The following is a 22,586-nucleotide window of genomic DNA, read 5'->3' on the forward strand; positions in this document are numbered from 1 at the left end:
GAGAGAAGTAGCCCAAGAACTGCTAGAGGGCAGGGGAAGGCAACCTAGAAATCAACATTTGCCACATATAATAAAAAAAAAAGAGGTGTCATGTATGGATAAGTGTTGTCTAGGCTGCTGGTGTTGGCGTGCTATCAACAATGTACATGGCGGTAGGGAGGGTGGAGGGTGGAGAACAGTTTAAGACTCCAAGGGCTTTCAAAATTAAAGAGTTGCCAATATGTTTTGTGATAACAGCAAACTGCCTCTTGGTGACTCAGTATTTTAAAGACCACTAGGCCTCCACACCCCCAGGGGACCTTGGTAATCTTTCCTCCTACAGCTTGACCTGGTCTATAACCAATCCCCACCACAACTTTTTTCAATTAGATAACAAAGGCAGGGAGACACATTCAGCAGCTGTAAAAATAGATATTTAGCTCCTTGAGCCTGGAGAAAGAAGCCCCTCAATTCCTCTATGGTGATGGAGGACCATCTCATTAAACTGGATCTATTATTCTGCAAAGTACGCACCAATGTCCTCCCTAAGAAGATACACACAGACACTTTCAGAATCTCCAGTGAGAAAGAAGACAAAACATGAAGGAAGCAGCAAAGTCAGGTGGAAGAATCTTCATTCGTTCCAGGAATGTGTGTAAGCATACTGTGTGCTGAGCCCCGTGGGAGAGGCAAAGGTAAAGAAAGCAAGCTCCGCACCAGGGCAGAAAGGAAAGGCCATGAAAGAGGGCGAGTGTAAGAGGCGGAGAGGATCCCGGAAGAGAAGCACCAAGGATTAACCCTCGTAAATTGTATTTTGCTCATCAGAGCTGAGAACCTTTCTAATCTGGAGGAGAACACAGTGTAGGCCTCCCTATCGCTCTGACGCTAAAAAAACAACCCAAACTTCCAAGGTACTGGTCCACAGCCCCCAAACCACAGCCTAGGTCTGGTGCCAAGAAATACCCTCTGTTCAAACCCCACACAGCTTCTATAGCTAGTGGCATCCAAACCCAGCCTTCTTCCTCTCTGGCTTTCTGTTTTCCTGCCAAATCCATACACAGCAGAAATCACTTACCCATGGCCTTTTTTTTTTTTTTTTGCCTCAGAGGGGAGAGACCTGAGAAGAAAGTGCAGACGAATCCAGAGACGGGTAAGGAGCTTGGCCAAGCAGCGTCAGGACTTGGAGTAGAGTTTAGTGGGGCTCTCAGGGAATTGAACCACTGGGGAGGCAGAGTTCTGGAGAGGCGGGGTTTTGGGGAGGCGGGGGCTCAGTAGTGTGAGCGCTAACAAGGCTGGGGCTCAGGGATTTGGGGCCAAAGGGAGGAAGAGGCATGGGGAGGATGTGAAGGTAGGAAGGAGGTAGATAAGTTAGAATCCAGGAGGAAATCTGAAGTGTGCTGTCAGGCCCTGCACGGGTCAGGAGGTGGACTAGGGGCTTCAATGGGACTTTGCGGAAGAGTTTGTTGGCAGCAAGATGTGAATTTAGAAGTAAACAAGCTCTCCAGGGTCCTGGGTATGGAAGAGGTCTAGCTGGCAGAAGGAGAGCATGGGGAGCCAGGTGGAGCCCAGCCTGTGGTGATTTGGAGGCCAGTCCCAGACCCAGATAAGAGCCCACTCAGCAGTCTGTAAACAAGGACAGAAGCACCTCCCCTCCCTCACCTGTCTCTCCCAGAATCTCCTACAGTTTCCTCTACCACCACCATCCATCCGTGCCTCAACCACATTTCGATTCATGGCAGTAATAAAACTAAAAATAAATTGTCTTAAGCTTTACCATGAGGGATTTCTGAGAGTCACTCAGTGTTCGAGCATATTCTGAATGAATGAGCATTGAGCCTTGTGCTTCAGGAAGAAAAGATATAGTCCCTGCCTACAGAGCTTCCTGCTCTAGACAGTCTTTTGTTTTTAATGTTTTTTTAAAAATTATTTAAAAGATTTTATTTATTCATTTGACAGAGATAGAGACAGCCAGCGAGAGAGGGAGCACAAGCAGGGTGAGTAGGGGAGGAAGAAACAGGCTTCCAGCAGAGGAGCCTGATGTGGGGCATGATCTCAGGACGCCGGGATCACGCCCTGAGCCTAAGGCAGACGCTTAATGACTAAGCCACCAAGGCGCCCCTAGACAGTCTTAATGTAGTGCTTCCAAGACCCTGAAACAGTGACCAAAGAAAGATGCTTCCTTCTTCCCAGAATGTTAATCTTCAGAGACAAGACTTCTCAGAGGTGGAGAAGGTGGGACCTACTTAGAGACCCAGGGCTGAATGCACAGTGATGGGCCCACAAACCATGGGTCTCAAGGGAAAGGGACATCGCTGCCTCTACTTATAGTGTTGAGATGCCTTTAAACGCTAAATTAGGTTCCTTTCTCCCTGAGAGACGCTGGGGGTGGAGGGAGGGGAGAGAAGAGTAGCAGCAGGTCCCTAAAGGGGCAGAGTCTATACTAACTATAGGAAGACAGAGCATTGAACTTGGAACAGACAGAATTGCTCCAGATCTCAGGAAGAACCTCCCCCTGAGGAGACCTACAAATCACAGCGACACTGCCCTGACACATCTCCAGGAGGCATGGACCAAGGGCACTAATAGGGCACCTCCTGTGTTCCAGGTGCAATGCTGGGTAGTGGATGAGTGACCAGCCAAGACTACAAAACCAGAATTCCTAGAGGCAAAGGAGACAGGCAAGATTGACAGGATGGCCGTCATGACAGAACAGTAAGGGAGGGACATCTTGGTGTTTGATCTGTGTCTGTTCCAACAGGCCTAGGCTGTCTTCCACCGCCTCAGGCTGTGGTTTCCCCTGATGTTTATCTGCTTGAGGGCAAGGGGTGGGTGTGTCCATCCTTGTATCTGGTCCCAAGAGCAATCCCTTCCCCTTTCTCCCTGTACTATTCACTTCCAGGTAGGTAGAGGGCTAGAGGCTGGGGAAAATGCCAGGGTCCCTCCTGGGAAGTTAGTGTTTTTGTTTTTTACCAGGGGGAGGGAGGGGAGGAAGGAAGGGAATCAAAGTGGTGAAAAGGTAAGACTGGAGAAGGGGCAGAAGCAGGGAAGCAAGGGTACTACCTTCAGAAGGTGGGGATGTTCGGGTTCAGGCTCTAAACATCATCCTTTGTAAGATCCCTCAGGGTAAAACAAGTCAAGGGAGCAGAATAAGGAGCCACTAGTGCCAGAGGCAGGACAAGAGATGGAATTTTAAGGCACCAAGGTAAACGGGGGATCCCGCTACTCCCTGAGAGAAGCTATGGCCCTGGCCATGTCACCTTGTTCCTGTGTCCCCTGAATATTCCCACCTTTCATCCCCTCTATTGCAGGGACCTATTACAATAAATATTAAAAAAAAAAAAAAAAGCAAGGAAAAGAACTGGGCCAGGGGCAGGGGGGTGCAGAGGATGCAGAGTTGGGGACATAAGTCTCTCATGCTAGTTGGAGGACCTGGAAGGTGGAGCCTATCCAGGTGATGTCACAGGAAGTGTCTGAACCTTGACCGGGGGGGGGGGGGGGGGAGGGAAGAGGAGAGGAAGGAGGGGTGTGAGCCAGAGACAGGGAAGAGGCTGAGAGACACAGAGATAAGAGAAGCAAGGAGAGAGAGCAGAGAAGGAGCAGGGATGGTGGAGGCAGCACAGGAGACAGACAGAAGGAGATGGGGGAGACACTGAAAGGCTCACAGGGTGAGACTCACACAGATGTGATGGGAAGAGAGACCCTCAGACACTGAGGGAGGGAGGCAGGGAGGGTGACAGCCAGAAGGGAGGCTGAGGACAGCCCCAGTCCTGGGAAATCTCAGAACACAGTATATCTGGAGTCAGAGAGACAGACACACAGGCCCACAGACAGACAGATGTGCTGACAGAGATGAAGGTGAAGGAGGCCAAGATGGAAGGAAGCAGACAAGTTGCAGGGAGGAAGGGGGAGGCAGCAGACAGAGAGAAGGAGGCAGGTGTGCAGCAGGAGGGGGAGCCAGGCCAGGGAGGGGTCTGCACATGGGCTCCAGGAGCCTCTTCCCTCTCACCTGACTCCTGCTGGGCCCAGGCCCCTCTCAGGAGCTGCTGCTGCTGGAAGGGCCCAGAAAGCTGAGAGGGCGAGGCTGCTGCCAGGGCTACCCCAGGCTCCCTCCCCATGCCCACCTTGGTGTCCCAGAGGCCCTGCATGGATATGGACACTGCCTCCCCTCCTTCCTTCCACAGTGCTGCCATCCAAAGAGGCCTGAGCTCAGCCCTAATTTCTCAGAGGTCGTGCAGCCTGTCTCACCCTGTGCAGGGGAGTGAGGGCCAAGGAGAAAGAGAAACTGAAGCAGGCAGGCAAGGGAGGCTGACAAGCTCTGGATAAGGTGCTCGATACACTGGTTAGGGATCCCATGGAGGACAGGGAGGAGAGGTGAAGGCCTGGGACTGAGTCTGAGTTGAGAGCTGAAGAAGCACCAGGCACAGTATGAGCAAAATAACCTACTAGTGACTGTCCATTAACTTGGAGTCAACAGTGTAGACAGGTTCTGAGCAGTCAGGTTCAATGCCTTCAAGCAGCTCCTCACTAAAGTGTCCCCAGAAATATACATATGAACTCACAAAAGAAAAAAAAATGAGGCAGAGAGAGAGGAGTTAAGATGGTGGAGGAGTAGGGGTCCCCTTTTTCAGCTGGTCCCCTGAGCTGAGGTGGATAGGTACCAGACCATTCTGAACACCCACGGAATCAGCCTGAGACGCAGGAAGTTACATATGGATCTCTACAAATGAACATCTCTAGCACTGAGTATTGAGGTACCAAGCCGGGAGCCATGAATCTGTGCACAGATATAGGAAGATAAACAGAAGGGGGAGGGAGCCAACATGCTCGGGCACCGGGAAGCTGTAGCCACCTGCACTGGGGAATGGCCAGACTTGCTTACCGGCACCTGTGAGAGAGCAGACTGAGACCATGAGCCTGGGAACGCGTGCAACGGGACTGAAAACCGGAGCTCTGGAGTGCACTGAAATGGAGCTCCGGAGGGTGTGGGGGCAGCTGGTGACTGGCAGTGTTAGAAACACAAAGGACAGAGACATGCCGGCCTTGGAAGTGAGGGCTGGGATGCCAGCTGCAGGGTTTTAGCAGCACCAATAGAAACACAGTTAAAGAGGCCAGAAGAGCTCAGTGGAGAGTAGACTGTGATCTCTCTGTTCTGAGACAGAGGCTAGGATTCGGCCACTGTTGCTCACACTCTCAGAAGAGGCACAGAAAACTGCCAGGGAAAGCCGCCAGAGAACAAAAGCCCAGAAATACCAGCTCACATTGTGCCCATCCCCATCTCCTCTCGCAGGGGACAGGGAGACTCTACCCAAACAGAGTTGCCTGAATATCAGCGTGGCAGGCCCCTCCCCCAGAAGACAGGCTGAAAAACCAGGAAGCCCACATCCCTAAGGTCCCTATAAAATAAGAGCACACTGCCTGGGTCCTGGTCAATAATTTGGGCATTGGGCAACCCTGCAACCTCTCCTCATCAGAATGATGAGAAGGAGAAATCCCCCCCAGCAAAGAAAAGACAATGAGTCTGTGGCCTCTGCCACAGAACTGATGGATTAGTATATCCAAATTATCAGAAGCGGAATTCAGAGTAACAATGGTCAAGATGGTGTGTAGACTTGAAAGAAATATTAACTAAAATATTAATGAGAATATAGAATCTCTAAGGGTGGAAATGAGAGCAAATCTGGAAGAAATTAAAAATACTATGAATCAAATGCAGTCAAAACTAGATGCTCTGACGGCCAGGGTAAATGACGCAGAAGAAAAATTAGTGAATTGGAGGATGGGATGGTAGAACAGAAAGCTAAAACAGAAAAGTGGCTCAGAAATAAAAACAATCTCAAGAATGTAGGTTACAGGAGATTACTGACTCAATGAAATGTTCCAATGTCAGAATCATCGGCATCCCTGAGGGGGTGGACAAAGAGAGAAGTTTAGAAGAGATATTTGAACAAATTATAGCTGAAAACTTCCCCAATCTTGCAAAGGAAACAAGAATTCATGTCCAAGAGGCAGAGAGGACCCCTCCCAAATTCAACCACGACAAACCTACACCATGTCACATCATAGTGCAAATTCACAAATATTAGATCCAAGGATACAGTATTGAAAGTAGCCAGGGCAAAGAAATTTCTCACGTAAAAAAAGGCAAAAATATTAGCATTACGTCAGACCTGTCTACGCAGACCTGGAATGAGGGGGGGGGGCATTTTTAAAGCTCTTTCAGAGAAAAACATGCAGCCAAGGATCCCTTATCCAGCAAGGCTGTCATTCAGAATTGATGGAGAGATAAGGACCTTCCAGAATCGCTAGTCACTGACCAATTTCGTAACCATGAAACCAGCCCTACAGGAGATATTAAGGGGGTTCTATAAAAGTAAAAAGGCCCCAAGAGTGATACAGAACAGAAAGTTACAATCTATAGGTACAAAGACTTTACAGGCAACATGACATCATTAAAATCATATCTCTCAATAATCACTCTCAATGTGAATGGCCTAAATGCTCCCATAAAACACCACAGGGTGGCAGATTGGATAAAAAGACATGACCCATTCATTTGCTGTCTACAAGAGACTCATTTTGAACCTAAACATACATCCATACTGAAAGTGAAGGGATGGAAAACCATTTTTCATGCCAATGGACCTCAAAAGAAAGCTGCAGTAGCAATTCTCATATCAGATAGATTGGATTTTAAACTAAAGTCTGTAGTTAGAGATACAGAAGGACACTATATTATTCTTAAAGAATGTATCCAACAAGTGGATATGACAATTATAAATATCTACACCCCCAACAGGGAAGCAGCATGATACACAAGCCAACTCTTAACCAGAATAAAGAGACATATAGATAAAAATACGTTAATAGTAGGGGACCTCAACACTCCACTATCATCAATAGACAGATTACCTAAGCAGAAAACCAACAAAGAAACAAGAGCTTTGAATGCCATACTAGACCAGATGGACCTCATAGATATATATAGAACACTACACCCCAGAGCAAAAGAATACTCATTCTATTCGAATGCACATGGAACATTCTCCAGAATAGACCATAGGCTTGTCACAAAACAGGTCTCAACTGATACCAAAAGATTGAAATTATTCCGTGCATATACTCAGACCACAATGCTTTGAAATTGGAATTCAATCACAAGGAAAAATTTGGAAGAAACTCAAGCACTTGGAAACTAAGAACCATCCTGTTCAAGAATGAGTCAATAAACCGGGAAATCAAAAATCAATTTAAACAATTTATGGAGACCAATGAGAACGAAAACACAATGGTACAAAACCTATGGGACAATGCAAAGGCAGTCCTAAGGGGAAAATACATAGCCATCCAAGCCTCACTCAAAAGAATAGAAAAATCTAAACACAGCTTTTAGATTCTCACCTCAAGAAGCTGGAACGGGAACAGAAGAATAGGCCTAATCCATGCACGAGAAAGCAGTTGATCAAGATTAGAGCACAGATCAATGAATTAGAAACCAGGAGCACAGTAGAGCAGATCAACAGAACTAGAAGCTGGTTCATTGATAGAATAAATAAGATCGATACACCACTGACCAGACTTATTCAAAAGAATAGAGAAAGGACCCAAAGTAATAAAATTATGAATGAAAAGGGAGAGGTCGCAACCAACACCAAGGAAATAGGAAGGATCATTAGAATCTTTTATCAACAGCTTTATGCCAATAAATTAAACAACCTGGAAGTAATCAATGCCTTCCTGGAAACCTATAAACTACCAAGACCGAAACAGGAAGAAATTGATTATTTAAACAGACTGATTAATTATGAAGAGATTGAAGCAGTGATCCAAAACCTCCCAAAAAACAAGACTCCAGGGCCTGACAGATTCCCCGGGGAATTCTACCAAACACTCAAAGAAGAAATAATACCTATTCTCCTGAAGCTGTTTCAAAAAATAGAAAAAGAAGGAAAAGTACCAAACTCATTCTATGAGGCCAGTATTACCTTGATCCCCAAACCAGGCAAAGACCCCATCAAAAAGGAGAATTACAGACCGATATCTCTGATGAATATGGACACCAAAATTCTCAACAAGATCCTAGCTAATAGGATCCAACAGTACATTAAAAGGATTATCCATCATGACCAAGTGGGATTCATCCCTGGGATGCAAGGGTGGTTCAACATTCACAAATCAATCGGTGTGATACATCATATCAACAAGAAAAAAGTCAAGAACCATATGATCCTCTCAATAGATGCAGAAGAAGCATTTGACAAAATACAGCATCCTTTCCTGATTAAAACCCTTCACAGTGTAGGGATAGAGGGCACATTCCTCTATTTCATAAAAACCATCTGTGAAAAGCCTACAGCAAATATCACTCTGAATGGGGAGAAGCTGGAAGCCTTTCCCTTAAGATCAGAAACACAACAAGGGGGGCGCCTGGGTGGCACAGCGGTTAAGCGTCTGCCTTTGGCTCAGGGCGTGATCCCAGCGTTATGGGATGGAGCCCCACATCAGGCTCCTCCACTATGAGCCTGCTTCTTCCTCTCCCACTCCCCCTGCTGTGTTCCCTCTCTCGCTGGCTGTCTATCTCTGTTAAATAAATAAATAAAATCTTTAAAAAAAAAAAAAAGAAACACGACAAGGATGTCCACTCTTGCCATTATTATTCAACATAGTACTAGAAGTTCTTGCAACAGCAATCGGACAACAAAAAAAGGGATAAAAGATATCCAAATCAGCAAAGAAGTCAAACTCTCTCTCTTCACAGATGACATGATACTCTATATGGAAAACCCAAAAAAATCCACCCCCAAACTACTAGAAGTTATAGAGCAATTCAGTAATGTGGTGGGATAAAAAATCAATGCTCAGAAATCAGTTGCATTTCTATACACAAACAATGAGACTGAAGAAAGAGAAGTTAGGGAATCCATTCCATTTACAATAGCACCAAAAATCATACGTTATCTCGGAATTAACTTAACCAGAGACGTAAAGGACCTATATTCTAAAAACTACAAATCACTCTTGAAAGACATTGAAGAAGACACAAAAAGATGGAAAAATATTCCATGCTCATGGATCGGAAGAATTAACATAGTTAAAATGTCTATGCTACTCAGAGCAATCTACACTTTCAATGCCATCCTGATCAAAATACCAATGACATTTTTCAAAGAACTGGAACAAACAGCCCTTAAATTTGTGTGGAACCAGAAAAGGCCCCGAATTGCCAAGGAATTGTTGAAAAGGAAAAACAAAGCTGGGGGCATCACATTGCCGGGTTTCAAGCTGTACTACAAAGCTGTGATCACAAAGAGAGCATGGTACTAGCACAAAAACAGACACATAGACCAATGGAACAGAATAGAGAACCCAGAAATGGACCCTCGGCTCTTTGGGCAACTAATCTTTGACAAACCAGGAAAAAGCATCCAGTTGAAAAAAGACAGTCTCTTCAATAAATGGTGCTGGGAAAATTGGACAGCTACATGCAAAAGAATGAAACGTGACCACTCTCTCACTCCATACACAAAGATAAACTCCAAATGGATGAAAGACCTCAATGTAAGACAGGAATCCATCAAAATCCCAGAGGAGAACATAGGCTGCAACCTCTTTGACATCAGCCACAGCAACTTTTTTCATGACACATCTCCAAAGGCAAGAGAAACAAAAGAAAAAATGAACTTGTGGGACTTCATCAAGATAAAAAGTTTCTGCACAGCAAAGGAAACAGTCATCAAAACAAAGAGGCAACCCACAGAATGGAAGAAGATATTTGCAAGTGAAACTACAGATAAAAGGCTGGTATCCAAGATCTATAAAAGACCACTCAAACTCATTACACGAGAAACGAATAATCAAATCAAAAAATGGGCAGAAGATATGAACAGATACTTTTCCAATGAAGACATACAAATGGCTAATAGGCACATGAAAAAATGTTCAAAATCATTAGCCATCAGGGATATTCAAATCAAAACCACCTTGAGATACCACCTTATGCCAGTTAGAATGGCAAAATTGACAAGGCAGTAAACAACAAATGTTGGAGAGGGTGTGGAGAAAAGGGATCCCTCTTACACTGTTGGTTAGAATGCAATTTGGTACAGCCACTTTGGAAAACAGTGTGGAGGTCCCTTAAAAATGTAAAAATTGAGCTACCCTATGATCCAGCAATTGCACTACTGGGTATTTACCCCAAAGATACAGACGTAGTGAAGAGAAGGGCCATATGCACCCCAATGTTCATAGCAGCATTGTCCACAACAGCCAAATCGTGGAAGGAGCCAAGATGCCCTTCAACAGATGGGTGGACTAAGAAGATGTGGTCCATATATACAATGGAATATTACCCAACCATCAAAAAGAATTATATCACAACATTTGCTGCAACATGGATGGGACTGGAGGATATATTGCTAAGCAAAATAAGTCAAGCAGAGAAAGCAATTATCATATGGTTTCACTCATTTGTGGAAAATAAGGAATAGCAGGGAGGTCGGTAGGAGAAGGAAGGGAATAATGAAGGGGGGATAAACAGAAGGGGGAATGAACCAGAAGAGACTATGGACTCTGGGAAATAAACTGAAGGCTTCAGAGGGGAGGGGGTGGGGAATTGGGATAGGCCACTGATGGGTATTAAGGAGGGCACATATTGCATGGAACACTGGGTGTTATATGCAAACAATGAATCATGAAACATTACATTAAAAACTAATGATGCGCTGTATGGTAACTAAGATATCATAATTTAAAAAAAGGGAAAAAAGATATTCACAAAAAAAAAGGGAATCACTAATGTGATACCAACTTGTCATGCATGTTAAGCTCAGAGCGTGGATGACCACGAGCGGCTCTCTTGGATCTCTTCCTCCCATTGTGTTGCCTCCAAACAGAGGGTTTGGTTTGGCTCTGTCAGCTTGTCTAGGGAGCTCTTTAGTTCCATCAGTGGAACTTTGACTTTGGGTGAGGAGCCAGCCATTAGGAAACCATTTGGTTCTGCCAGTAAAGCCCCCAACTTTTAGGGAAAATGGAATGCAAATAGAGGCCTCTGGGCTTCATGTGGTCATCATTTTGTTTCCTCTGTGTTCTTTCTGAACTTTTGCCCAGAAAGATGGTAACACTCCTTTTGTTACCAATGAGTGTCCATTAGGACACAAATAAATGGTGCAGAGACCTGGAAAAGAATCAGAAAAAAAAAAATCTGTTTTGCAGCAGGGAGAGACAGGAGAACAAAAGAATAAAGGATTTTGAGTCCAACCTTGATCTGCCCCTGGCCTTGAAGGAGGCACCCTTACACCCTTGACTTGGAGAGCAACTCAGTAAGTAGGAAGGTAGGATATGTTTCAGGGCCGTATAATCAATGAGAATACATTTCTGATGAGGTAAAAGAAAGTAATTTTGTCCTAAAATGAGAGTGATTATTTAGAAAGAGAAGCATAGGACAAAATCTGAACAGAAAAGAAAGTTGTAGAATGTGTGTGAAGGGAAAGCTTTGGAAAAGTACTTTATGTGTGGTTCGGACTGACTCAGAGTGAAATGAGAGGATTTATTTTATTTACTTATTTTTTTAGAGAGAGGGACGGCGAGGGGCAGAGGGAGAGAGAAGATCCCAAGCAGACTCCACACCCAGGGCAGAACCCGATGCCAGCCTCCATCTCACAACCCAAAATCATGACCCGAGGTGAAATCTAGAGTTAGACAACCAATCAACTGTTTCAGGTGTCCCTGAAGCAAGTGGATTTTAAAAGTACACTGGTATAAGATCAAAATCCTGCTTTTCTCTCTGTTAAAAGACAACATTTTCTTGTATTGTTGGTCTGTTTTTTATAAGAAATTGTAAAAAAAGATTTTTTTCTTTTCCTTGTCTGCCCAGGAAACTAAAGTTTCTACATTTTGTCTTATCAGGTCTCTGATTACTTAAGAGAACTAAAAATTCTCAATATTAAAGGAACTAAGTTTTGCCAACAACTGTAACCTTTTGTGAAATCTTATTGCCAGCTGGGTTAAATAGATAATTAAATATTAAACTTTGTAATGACCTGCAATCCTATTAAGGTGTGTGGTTTAGAACTTTTTGATGTTTTGAACAAACTTCCTAAGATTGGAATTCTCAATGAAATCTTTTTTATTAATTAAGCTTGTTTATTTGGTATGTTAAATTACAGGGGAAGTATGGTCCAAAAAAATGATGATAAATCTTCTCAGGCTGTGCTATTGGGTACATGCTCCACTGTTGTAGAAAATATAGGAAATTCCTGAAGTTTTAATATTTTCTACTATAGGTTCATCACTTGACATTCTCATTATGAAATGCTGTGTGTCACAAAAATAACCAGATTTCCTTGTCAACTGCATTATAGTGAACTCTCATCATATCTTAAACCATGTCCATTTTTGAGTCTTTTCTAATATATGTTTATTTTTCTGATGCTCTTGCAAAATATGTTTCCTCTTCAAGGAGATTCATGGAAAGGACTTTTGACAAATAGAGGGTTTGGTATTTTTAAAATCATAAAACTAAACTGGGTAAGAATTTTTGGAGCTAATGGAAAAGCTGCATTTAAACAGAACAAGTATGAGTAACATGGGGCTGAATGAATGGAGGAAGATGATGATAGCAGTTAGGACTCTTGTTTGAAACATTGCTAGTTCTCTTCTAATCATGTTGGCTCTTCCAGATTTAAAAAGACTTTCTCTGAAGAGGTCTATGACGTGATAAAATATTCCTTTGAAAGCAAATTGAAAATTTTAACTTTTCTCTGAACCCTCCAGAGTTCAGAGACTCTTGGGAGTATTGTTTCTTTCATGACAATTGTAGTTGTTTACAAAAGGTCAATAAGAATCTGTTCTCCTTGTCACAGGACACCACTGGAAACATTGGTTACTTTGCCAAGGGTCTGACTACAATGTCATGGTTGAGAGAGGCCTGCATGGACTCAGATAGGACCAGACACCTTTGAGGAACTAAGATTGACTTTATGGAGCCAATAAAGTCCCTTGGAAATGTTGGCCAGATCCCTTGTTTACAGAGTTCCCAGCAACCTTACCAGTGAGTAATGGATGTCATTTCCTGGCAAGTGCAAGAACCTCAGGATATTTGGGGGACCTGGAGAAGAGGAATTCACACCAATCTACAGGTATTGCCGGCAAATCTGATCCTGGTATTGGGCTTGGCTTCTGGCCTCAAGAGACTATTAAAATTTCAGTCCAGAGATTCCTTATGAAAAGTAATAGCGAAGCAAGTTTGAAAGGACCTATAAGGTCAATCACTACTTTTGTTGAGCTTATGTAAATAATTAGGACAACTTTTTAAAAATGGCAATTGTTTTTCAAGTGAACTAGTCTCGATTTGGCTTTTTAGAAATGAGGGTGATTTTAGAAAGAAAAATTATGTTTACATAACACACCTTTGTGGATGTTAAATTCCAATTCTGATTAACTGTCTTTGAATGTTTGTTGCTTACCTAAACTAGACAACTTCAAGTAAACTTCAGAGAAATTGCTACAATAGGTCATGTATAGATAATCTTTGTGCTTGCCACTTTGTGAAGATAATAAGGGGACCCCATGGGCATATGATTACTTGACTAACTGAACAGTAGTCAGGACCCCTCAAGAATTGCATAATTCAGCTATAACCTGGACTAGTTCTATGTGGCTGTGATAAGAAATCACTCCTTAAAAGCCAGAGCAGGGGTACCTGGGTAGCTCAGTCAGTGAAGCATTCGACTCTTGATTTCAGCTCAAGTCATGATCTCAGCTCAAGTCATGATCTCAGGGTCATGAGATCAAGCCTCCCATCTGGCTCCTCACTCTTCAGGGAGTCTGCTTGAAATCCTCTCCTGCTTGTGTGTGCTTGCTCTCTCTCTTAAATAAATAAATAAAAATCTTAAACAAAAGCCAGAGCATATCCCACTCCATGGGGCTAACCGTGAACTTGTGGAAGTAGTGGATGGCCCCACTTTTCTTACAATTGGAAAGAGGATGCACTTGTGGATGCCCATCTCCCCAAATGGAGTTTTCCCCCAAATCCAGTGGTTCTCATAATTATTGTATTATTAAAGCTAGGCATTAGACAAAGAAAGCTTCTTGACCCCTTAATCATTTTTAAGGTTTATTTATTTATTTGAGAGAGAGAAAGAAAGAGAGACAATAGTGATGACAGGCAAAGGGAGAGAGAGAATTTCAAGCAGAAATAAAATTTCTTTTATTTATTTATTTATTTATTTATTTTAGAGAGATAGATAGCAAACGAGGGAGGAGCAGAGGGAGAGGGACAAGCCTACTCCCCACAGAGCTCAGAGCCCAATGCCAGGCTTGATTCCAGAACCCTGAGAACATGACCTGAGCCAAAATCAAGAGTTGGATGCTTAACCAGCTGAGCCAACCAGGTGCCCCTTGTGTAGGATTTTAACAGAAACTGAGTGGTTGAATTCCAAGGAAAGGCATAGCTCCTGTGAAAGATTTCTTGACTTGGCCGTCAATTTGGTATTAAACATCTGTTCATCGTGAGAGAGTGAAATGCAAGGACCAGTGAAATTCAAGGTAAAACTACAGAAGCTGGAGGCTTTGAATACAGAAGACAGGAGCTAGGACCTGGGTCCCAGCTCAGGGTCCATTTATCCCCACTTCTCTTGCACCTGGTCTTCTTGAAGGGTGTATGGTTCAAATGGGACAGGGTCCCGTTATGCCTCCTTCTATATATCTCTCATTTCCCCTTCCCCCTGTTGAGTTCTTTAATAAGAATGAAAAGTATTTCTGGGACACCTGGGTGGCTCAGTTGGTTAAGCATCTGCTTTCAGCTCAGGTCATGATCCCAGAGTCCTGGGATTGAGTCCCACATCAGACTTCTTGCTCAGCGGGAGCCTGCTTCTCCCTCTGCCTGCCACTCCCCCTGCATGTGCTCTCTCTGTCTGTCTGTCTCTCTGTTAAATAAATAAACAAAATTTTTTTAAAAAGTAAAAGTATCCCAAGCACTGGCATTGGAAGGTGGAGGAGGGTGTTCCTGTGCTGTGTCTGCCTTCAAACCACATACAGGTCGTCCTGTCACCTGCTTCCAGGAGCTTTGATTCAGGTTTTCTAAAGAAGTAACGGAAACATTCAATTCCCCTTACCAACCTTGCTTCTGTCAGAACTCGTTGTTTTTTTATGAATTAGTTTCACAAATGACCAGTTTCTCACAACCTCAACTCTAAATTCCTTCATTGGTATAATTCTTAATTTTCCTCTCTCTGGGATTTCCTAGAAAGAGGAGAATTCATAGACAGTCCCACCTGGAAGCAAAGAAGCAAATAAAATAGCTTCTTAGCTTGTCTTAGTACCTTCCATGAGGCTGTTCTAGAAGAAGGGTGGTGGTTACGTGGGTGGTATACACACAGGGGCTGCTGTGTATTAGACTAGAAAGTAAAACACAGGATGGGATTGCCTTTGGACTGCTGTTTCTTTTTCTCTGCAAACCTCTTCTGACTGTAGCAGAGGTATAGAGACTCTGTAGCAGCCCAGTCTTAGCCATGAGCTTCCCAGAAAGAAAATTCATTGAGGTTCTCTGGAGAGGTGATGAAAAATAAGTCTCAGGGTTTGGTACAAACACACCACCCAACACCAGAGGTGCAAGACAGCCAGTTCCTTATAGCTGGTTGAACTCCTTCAGGATCTGTGTACACACACGTACACACTCATACACACACACACGCACCATACCCAAAATGTCTAAAAAATATGCCCATGTTTGTAGACATACTGAGAGAAATATATCCCACTCCTTTGCATATTTCCACTCAAATTCAAACACACATGTCCATACAGTATGCACACATACATGACTTTCACTGAGGTGTTTTATGAATATATGCACCCAACTGTGCCCCCTTTCCAAGCTCCTGATTGCAGGGTGGGGTCCAGTGAAGGTGAAGGAGAGAGTGTCTGAATATGAGCTGTCACTAAGGGTGTCACTAAGTGTGTCACTGACTATGGGCCATAAACACATAGAAATTGTTTATTCATTATTCACTATTTGGAATCATCCACTGCTCTCCAGTTACCTCTATGATATCAAGTGTCAATGAGCCACACTATCCCGAGCAGAGTATAGCTCGGGGGTGTGCAGCACGAGCTTTGCTCAAACTTGGTACAAATCCGAGCTTCCCTACTCACTTTGCATAAATGATTTAACCTCTCTGAGCCTTAGTTTCAACCTTTGTAAAATGAGCACAATAATACTCACCTCATACAGCTTTTGTTTGAAATAGGTGATTATGTGTAGTGCCTGGAACAGAGTAGGGGCATGGTGCTCAGCTAATGGAGCTATTACTGTCACCATCATTTGGGGGCCTTGGAGATGTAAAGAAGTAATACATAAAAGAGATGTTCTTCTCCCTTCCATGGTTTTCAAATTTCATCAATGAGACCAGATAAATGCATGGAGAGTAGGACACAAAACCTGAAACTCTTACTTGAGCCATAGCAGGCAACTTACTCTCCTAAATCCAAGGCCTGCTTTAAAAATTTACTACATTTCAATGCTCTAATAAGTTGTTATTTTTCTTCTGTCATTCATCATCCCCATACCTCACTGTCATACATAAACCACACGTCCACCCAGCCTTTCATTTCAGGAGTTGACTGGAGAATTCTTGAGAAAACAAATATTTTGAGATTTCATTGTGTATATTCCCCTGTTTCTGGGCAGGAGCCCATCTGAGGCATTCTACACCCAAGTGAGCACAGCCAGAGAGCCTGCGTCTTCCCATCTGCCCCATCACCCTCTAATCTCAGACAGTGTTTCCTTATGTTCAATCTCAATCTGTGTTCCTTCAATATTGGCCTCTTTATATCACTCATTCTGTTTGGGGATGAGGTACTCCAACCTTCAAAGGATGAAGAAAATTCAAAAATGCCCACTTGGTAATACCGTTCTTTTGCCTATCACTCCAGGTCTCTGGAAGTATAGATGTCACATATTTTTGTTATTAACCCATTAAAATTAATCAAAAGATCCCTTAAAAAGCATAATTTTGCCCCTGTAATTATATAACGCCTCATGCTGTCACCTGTTCTCTCCTTAAGGCTTTGGAAGATGAAATTGTCCTCATTTCCAGGACAGACAGTTAAGAAGTCCTATTTCATCCCCCAACCTCCACGTCTCTTCAATAAGTGTCATCACATTATCACTCATTTGATTAAGGGACCGTACAACCCTGAGGCTGGGCATGACTGATGTGACATTTCCAGTCCATTCAGGCATCATATGAAGGAGGGGAAATACAATTGGCCGCAGACCTGACCTATGCAGTGCTTGCCCCAGGGCAGCCCCTGAGGACCAGGACAAATCCAGTGTGGGAACAGTGGGCATTTTCCCAAAGTGGGCAGAGTCCTAAGCCCTGCCATAGTGACTGGCATGGGAGGCCTGGACACAGGGCAGTCAGACTGCACACTTCTCCCTCTTCCCCAAATTCAATTGCCTCAGCGTAGGCTCCTCCTCTTGTGCTCCCAATCCCAAAGTTTTCAGACCTTCCATAGTGCTCATTTGAGGCCAGACACCTGTCATCCAACATTTAAGGCCAGTACTTCTCAAACCTGAAAGAGCATACAAATCACTTGGGAGCCTGTTAAAAATGCAAATTCTGATTCAGTAGGTCTGGGTTGTGGCCTGAGAAACTGCTTTTCTAACAAGCTCCCAGGTGACACCCTTGTGCGGATCCACGGACCACACTATGAAGAACAGAGTCTACATGACTGTAGCAGGTGCTCCAACTGTCTCCCATGAAAAGTCTATGTGTCCACATCCTCTGTCTGTCTGTCCTCCAGATGGCAATAATCATATCTCATCCCTTCCTGATTCAGGAATCTCACTCCATGGCACAATACACATTATACAAACCTGGCTCATAAATTCCCTTCAAATGTGAAAACACATCCCTCACAAGAGTCTCATTCTTTCATGACTCTTAAAGGTCCCTGTAGCCTAGAATTACTGTCCCAGTTGTTTTCCAACTCACCTGTCACTCTTCTATTTCCCAAATTGTTCCATAGGCATCCTCCTCCAAGAAGAGTCTCTTGACCAATTTCTCTCTCAGTTTCTACTCAGACCTTCCCTTCCAAAGTCATGTTGCTTCATTCCCTAACCAGTTAATAATTCCTCCTATTTCAGTCCATTTTTCTCCCCATTTTGGGTATCACTTGTCTCTCCTCCAGGAATCTTAGATGTTCTCATGAAGTTTTTGTAATAGTCTCTAAAAAAAACCATCTAAAGGAGTAGGTAAGTATATGGATAATCCTGCCTCTAGCAGGCGTCCCCAGAGTCACCTGCTTCTGTTGGGAACACGAGAAATTCCACAAATAAGAAAGTAGCTTCCTGTACCTCCCTCCCACCACAGGGCCCATACATAAATATGACAGAAAAGCACTAGCTCTCCTATACCAAAGCATAAAACTCCGACTGCATCAAGAAAGATGCCTGTTGTGCCCACGCTGGAACCAGTCTCATTTTCAGGGATTCCCTTGGACAGATAGAGCGGGTTGGGCCTTCTATCAATTTCACTATTTCCAGCCCCTCCCCACAGCCTATGGGAAACGATGTAGTGGGACTAGGGGAGGTCATGTCAGGTATTCCCCCTCTCCAGCAACCCCCCCCCCAGGCCTGTATTTTCCCTGTTGCTCTTAGAATGAACAATACTGTTCTTCCTGCTGGCTGTAGAGGAAGGGGAGAAACTGCTTTGCACTGAGCAAGATTCCACTCTGATGGAACACACAGGACAGTCACCAGAACTCAGGCATAGCCACACAAAGAAAAAGCAAGTGCCTGAATATAGTTCTAAATGCTCGGTAGAGATCTAGTTACAGTTCTAGATATAGTTCTAGATGGAGAGAGATACTGGTTGTTAAGGACGTTTCCCAGAAATAGTTTTAAAGTAGTAGCACAGTGCTAGCCTGAAGGGATGGAAAATTTTCTGTACCAAAGATATGTGTAGGGGCCCCTGGGTGGCTCAGTTGTTGAGCGTCTGCCTTGGGCTCAGGGCGTGGTCCCGGCGTACTGGGATCGAGCCCCACATCAGGCTCCTCTCCTGGGAGCCTGCTTCTTCCTCTCCCACTCCCACTGCTTGTGTTCCCTCTCTCACTGGCTGTCTCTCTCTCTGTCAAATAAATAAATAAAATAAAAAATCTTTAAAAAAAAAACGAAGATATGTGTAAGTCTCAGTTCAATTTAACATGAATTTGTGAAATGTTCATTATGTGTCTGGTGCCCCTTGGATGCTCTGGGGGAGTGAACAAGATACCCTCCTTATCTGTGCTGGTATGTGTATATGTGTGTGTGTGTGTGTGTGTGTGTGTGTGTGTATAAAATGGTAAATACAAATGGTAAGTGCAAATGGTAAGTTTTCATTTTTTGATGGCTGCATAATATTCCATTATATATATACGCCTGAGTTCTGGTGACTGTCCTATCTGTTCTATCAGAGTGGAATCTTGCTCAGGATCTGCAGCTTGTTGGGCCCCTGTTGGAAGGGCTGTAGCCCAACTGTTCTGGGGATCCCGGTTTATGGCAACCCCCAGCTGAGACCCGCTCCTCAGCTCACTCTTTGCTGCTGGCTTCCCCTCTCTGATACCTGGGAGCTCTGCCACACTCAGGCACCCTCAGTCTTTCTGTAACCCTGAGGGTCCTGAGACCACACTGTCCCAGCGAGGTTCTCACCCCCCACTTAGTCAGTGGAGCGACGTCCCTCACTGGAGCAGACTTCTAAAAGTTCCGATTTTGTGCTCCTCTGCTCTATCACTTTCTGGTAGCAGGCTGATGGAGCCCCCACCACCACCACCACAGTCTATCTTCCCATATATTGCCTCAAATTCATTTATCCGCATGTCCTAACTTGCAGAAAGTGGTTGCTTTTCTGTTCATAGAAAAAAAGCTATTCTTTTCTTTGATCTCCAGTTGAGTTCGTAGGTGTTCAAAATGGTTTGATAGCTACCTCGCTGAATTCCTGAGACCAGACGAAATTTAGGTCTCCTGCTCCTCCGCCGTCTTGGACCACCCACCAACTGAATTTTTTTAAAAATGATATACATCTACATTGTGAAATGATTCACTCTGATTTCCCCACTGTGAAAGGATTAACAATGGTATTTTAATCTAAATATTTCATTAAATGAAGGTAAATGTTCAGAGGGAGACTTTGTTTCCCTCTCTTCATCTTTGCATGTGGACAGGCTTCAGCTGGAGCTCTGGTTTTCTATGTGTGGTCCCTAGACTAAGTATCAGCATCACTTCGGTACTTGTTAGAAGTACAAGTTCTGGGCCCCACCCACACCTACTGAATTCCAAAGGCTGGGGGCAGGGCCCCATAATCTGTGTTTTCACAAGCCCTCCAGGAGAGGTGACACCAGCCAAAGTCTGAGCACCACTAAGCAGAGTCCTCTTCCTGGACTCTCTCCAGCCCCTCTCTCACTGTGACTTTGATTAGTGAGTTGAAGAGATAACACTGAGCATCCCCAGTTCATCCCCTTCCAGTTTTTGTTCATTTCCTTTTTTTATCCAAACCAGCATGTCCACAGAACACATGTATTCCAACCTGCTCATCCACAAGAAAATTTAGTAAAAGCAGGTTCTCTCCCATGGTGGGAGGTGAAGGGTGCTCCGGACTACTGGTGGTGAAAAGTAAGTCTGTCTAATGTAGTGCTGCAGGATTAGCGAGCCAAGTAGGCTGCAGATCTAAAGCTGACAGTTTAATCATCTGTCTCTATTCGTGATTATCAATAGATTCCAAACACAGGAGGGGAAATGGAGTGTTATTTATTGGACCTCTCCAGCTCCAACAATGAGTTCTGTGAAAAGTGGGCAGGATACAGGTCCAGATCGTGTGCAGTAGAGAGACCTACTTAAGAGAATAACAGGACAGAAGAACCAGAGGAAATCCTATAATTTCTTAAGTACCCAGAACTTTACAAATGATCAATTGTGACCTCTCATGTCACAGATAAATAAGCAGAGCATGGAAGGAACTGAACGGCTTGTTTAAGGTCAAATTGCTAGTAGTGGTGGAAACAGGATGAGAACCCAGGACATGTGGCTCTCAGGTGTGCAGTTTCTGATCAGGTGGACCAAAGCAGACAACAGTAGAGAAACTTTAAAGTCCAAGAATGCAGATATCACTAAGAGAAGTACCAACCCAGAGAGTTCCAGCATGGATAGGGGCTCAAAGCTAAAGTGCTTTGTGCTCAGAGGAAACCTCTGGCTCCAGTCCACCTGTGCATGCTCTGTTGTCCCCTCACACAGTCACAGCTCAAGCTACACAGCCTGCTCAGTGTGCTCTGAACACGGCTTTCTTCTCCTGTGCTTTTCCTCCTGGTGTTTTCACTGCCTACAATCTCTCCCTGCTGCCCATGTGTGGAAAATCTTATCTGTCCCTGGAAAGAGCCAACTCAAATGCCATTCCTTTACGAAGTGTTCTCTGATTTCACCAATCAATCCTCACCACTCTGCCAGCCACAAAGGATCATCCTTCACTCTGAATTCCCAAGACATTTTATTTTTATATTACTTATGACAACACATTTTACCTAGTATTATAGCAATGCTTAACCCTTATTTTAGAATATAACCTCTTAAGGGAAGCAGCCATATTTATCTCTTTTTGTTTTGTTATTCTAGTTTCTTTTATTCTTTTATTGCAGTAGAACTCACATACAGTGTTGTCATAGAGTCTCAGGTGTACAATGTGATTCAACAATTCCACACATTTCTCAGTCTTCATCAGGATAAATTTAATCTTAATTCCCTTTATCTGTTTCACCTATCCCCCAAATCACCTCACCTTTGGCAAACATGAGTTTGTTCCTTGCACTTAAAAGTCTGGGTTGGGATTTTTGTTTGTCCTTTGTTTGTTTTATTTCTTAAGTTCCACACAGGAGTGGAATCATATGGTATTTGTCTTTCTCGACTGACTTGTTTCACTTAACATTATAACTCCAACCATGTTGTTGAAAATGGCAAAATTTCATTATTTTTATGACTAATTAATATTACATTGTGTGTGGATACGTGTGTTTGTGTGTGTACCTCATCTTCTTTATCCATTCATCTATTGGGATATCTGGGTTGCTTTCATATCCTGGCTATTGTAAATAAGGCTGCAATAAACATAGGGGTGCATATATCTTTTTGAATTCATGTAACTGAAAAGATTTGCACTGAAAAGCAAACCATCAACAAAACAAAAAGGCAATCTATTGAATGCAAGAAGATATTTGCAAATGATATATCCAATAAGGGATAAACATCCAAAATACATAAAGACCTTACACAACTCAATACCAAAAAACCCAAATCCATTAAAAATATAGGCAGAGGTCCAAATAGACTATTTTCCAAAGAAGACATACCAGATGGCTAATAGACACATGGAAAGAAGCTCAGCATAACTAATCATCATGAAAATGTAAATTAGAATTACAATATGATATCAGGTCACACCTGTCAGAATAACTAAAAACAAAAAGACAAGAAATAACAAAGACTGGCTAGGATAAGGAGGAAAAGGAACCCTCAGGCTCTGTGGGTGGGAATGTAAATTGTTGCTGTCATTATGGAAAACACTTAGGAAGTTCCTCAAAATTTA

General features: G+C 43.5%; 1 long non-coding RNA gene and 2 pseudogenes across 10 annotated transcripts in view; 1 reads left to right on the plus strand and 2 right to left on the minus strand.

Moving 5' to 3' along the window:
* Window positions 1-22,586, minus strand: part of LOC123781731 (cationic amino acid transporter 3 pseudogene) — a 187,530-nt pseudogene that overhangs the window by 78,216 nt on the left and 86,728 nt on the right. The window contains exon 1 of one of the 5 annotated variants that reach the window (XR_015721626.1): window positions 1,055-1,159. The exons of the other annotated variants lie outside the window; for them this stretch is intronic. The product of XR_015721626.1 is annotated as a cationic amino acid transporter 3 pseudogene, transcript variant X5 (transcript). Of the gene's footprint in view, window positions 1-1,054; window positions 1,160-22,586 lie in introns of those variants that run through there. 5 annotated transcript variants of the gene reach the window in all.
* The window catches only part of LOC123781788 (cationic amino acid transporter 3 pseudogene), a 60,507-nt pseudogene that overhangs the window by 28,425 nt on the left and 9,496 nt on the right, over window positions 1-22,586 (minus strand). Inside the window, exon 1 of one of the 4 annotated variants that reach the window (XR_015721629.1) lies at window positions 1,055-1,174. The exons of the other annotated variants lie outside the window; for them this stretch is intronic. The product of XR_015721629.1 is annotated as a cationic amino acid transporter 3 pseudogene, transcript variant X1 (transcript). Of the gene's footprint in view, window positions 1-1,054; window positions 1,175-22,586 lie in introns of those variants that run through there. 4 annotated transcript variants of the gene reach the window in all.
* Window positions 397-12,002, plus strand: LOC148107788 (uncharacterized). The gene is made up of 3 exons (XR_015721635.1): window positions 397-634; window positions 1,086-1,129; window positions 11,547-12,002. It is a non-coding gene; the product is annotated as an uncharacterized LOC148107788 (long non-coding RNA).

This window comes from Ursus americanus, chromosome 25, assembly GCF_024610735.1.
Source record: "Ursus americanus isolate L20-20 chromosome 25, mUrsAme1.1.p, whole genome shotgun sequence".
In the NCBI taxonomy this organism is placed as follows: Eukaryota; Metazoa; Chordata; class Mammalia; order Carnivora; family Ursidae; genus Ursus; species Ursus americanus.